We start from the raw sequence: 2,630 nt of genomic DNA on the forward strand, positions 1-2,630 counted from the left end.
CAATAATAGGCAATCAAAAAATACAGATGTGGTAGAAAATATATGTTAATCGTTCTATAACAGAAAGCCAGAAAGGCAGTAATAGAAACTCTTATTTGATATAGAAAGATACAGAAAAAAATATATATATAGACTGAATAAAAAGGCATATACTAAACAATAATAGGCAATTAAAAAAATACAGATGTGATGGAAAATATATAAGTCAATGGGTCTATACGGTAATATAAAATAATAATATTGGTAATAATATTAATAATAATAATAATAATAATAATAATAATAATAATAATAATAATAATAATAATAATAATAATAATAATAATAATAATAGTCATATGAATTACTAAAATGGATTAAGAATAAGGGAAATTATAGTCACTGATCATACCGAGGTCCTTGTTAAGTCCGAATAAGTGGGTTTTGTGTTTGATTATGTGTCTGAGTTCTGATATGCGCAATTCAATAAGGGATGGGAAATTACTGGCAATGAGAGTACAGCGTATGTCATTTATAGAATGGCCGGGGGATTTGAAAAGGTCAGCTAAAGGGAAACCCTTACTGTGATTGCGGATGGATTGTTGAATCTGATCTGAATTTGGTGCCAATCTCTCCAATGTGCGATCCTTTGTCGCAAATGCCGCATGTGATGAGATATACCACGTTGGATGCATTGTAGGTTAATGGAGGGGGCGTATATGGAGGTTAGAATGGGGGAGTTCGATGAGAGGATTAGTATTAAGGCATTTGCAGATGAGGCATCGGGGTTTATTGCACTTAATATTGCCAGGTGTCAGCGGTAGAGAGGTTATGCGCGACGAAGTCAAAAGAGATTTAAGATTCGGGGTTGTCGATTAGTGAGTAGAGGGGGACTGTCAAATAGGTTTTAGATGGACTTGTCGACTTTAAGTTGGGTGTAGTCATTACGGATGTTTTTGGATAAGGGTGAGTGTTAGTATGGAAGTCCATGACTAGTGGTATGCGTTGGGAGTCGGATTTAGTGGTCGGAGAGGAAATCCTGTCGGGAACGGAGGGAAGCCCTAGTGAACTGTGATTTAACTATGCTGAAGGGGTATCCATGATTAAGGAGGTAACCAAGAAGTTTATTACAACGAAAAGTGCAGTCATCTGACCCAGAACAAATCCTCTTTATGCGTAGAAACTCACTGTAGGCAATGATGATTTTAGGCGTAGAGGATGGGCACTGTCGAAATTGAGAAAAGAATGGCTATCAGTAGGTTTAGTGTAAAGGGCGGTTGAGATGTGGTGATTGGAAAAAGAAACTAAAACATCTAAAAAGGGGAGAGAAGATTGGGACTGCTCCATAGTAAATTTAATGTGTGGGTGAAAGTTGTTAACGTGACTCTTGAAGCGTTCAAGGTTTTCAACTCCATGTTGCCAAATAAAAATATCATCGATGTATCTACAATAGAATAGGGGTGTAAGGGGGAATGAGTAAAGAAGTTAGGTTTCAAGAACGTAAGTCGGATCGACCTGGATGAGATGTCCAATTTTCAGATCGATGGAACCTTTTTTAACCATCTTTAATACAGATTTTTCCACTTCCTTAGAAATTTCCGGAGTGGGGTCCTCTGTGAGCTTCCGATAGTGAAGAGGATTGTTTAGTTGTCTTAAGGACTCCTCTTCATAGAATTTAATGTCCATTACGACAGTGGCTGGTTTGATGATAATATCATCACGCTGACGCAAATTGGCGATGGCCTGCCTCTCATTTTTTGTGAGATTGTCGCGGAAATCTGGACTAGGAGTGTGGTTTTTAACGTCCTCCTCAATAGCCTGAATGAAAGTTCCTAAAGCTGGGCAACGATTCTTAGGGGGATTCCAGGTATTTTTAGGTTTGAATTTGGTATTACATTGCCCGTGTTATCCGTGGTGTTGCCGTCGGAATCGGCGAAAAATTCACGGCATCTTAAACGTCGGAAGAAAGTTTCCAGATCCAAAGATAGTTGTTGTGGGTCAGCCTGCCTCGGTTTTGGGCAAAATTTGAGTTTTAGGGATAGAAGTCTGGTTTCTCTTTCGGAAAGCTGACAGCTTCGACAACTAAATCCGTAGTGTTGCACGGATTATCACTAAAGCGCCGAATGAACCTTCTAGGTTTACGTGAAAGCCAAACATTGTGCGAAGGTTGGATCACTTGTGTTGAAGTCATATTGTCTTGATCAAATTTGTGTTGTCTCCTTTAGGGAAAGTTCCTTGGAAAGCTTAAGGCAATCCTTGGCAATAATCTTGAGTTTGTTTTGAAACTCAGATATAGGAAGGTGTCTTTTTAGCCTTCTAGTTCTAAAGTAAATTTGGTTGTCGATGTCTTTGAGGAGTTTGCGGCAGTTGCCAATTAGAACCTCATTTAATCGACATGCATTTATGTTAAGGACGCCACTCCAGCGGGAATGAAAGTCACGATCTGCGAATGGAATACCAGACCTGACATGAAACTGTAGTCCTTTAGGAGCCGAATTGTTAGAACGATATTCAAGATAAATAATAAGATGGTTACGATACATAACGCGTTTTTCCGACAAGCGTCGTAGAAATTTGAAATTGTCCAAAGTACCCTTTAGAATTACAGCAGAGTTGGATCAAAATGATACAAACAGTAGAAAATAATATAC

The sequence above is a fragment of the Anneissia japonica genome, unplaced genomic scaffold (assembly GCF_011630105.1).
Source record: "Anneissia japonica isolate Jap-2015-1 unplaced genomic scaffold, ASM1163010v1 scaffold284955_len43787_cov95, whole genome shotgun sequence".
NCBI classification, from domain to species: domain Eukaryota; kingdom Metazoa; phylum Echinodermata; class Crinoidea; order Comatulida; family Comatulidae; genus Anneissia; species Anneissia japonica.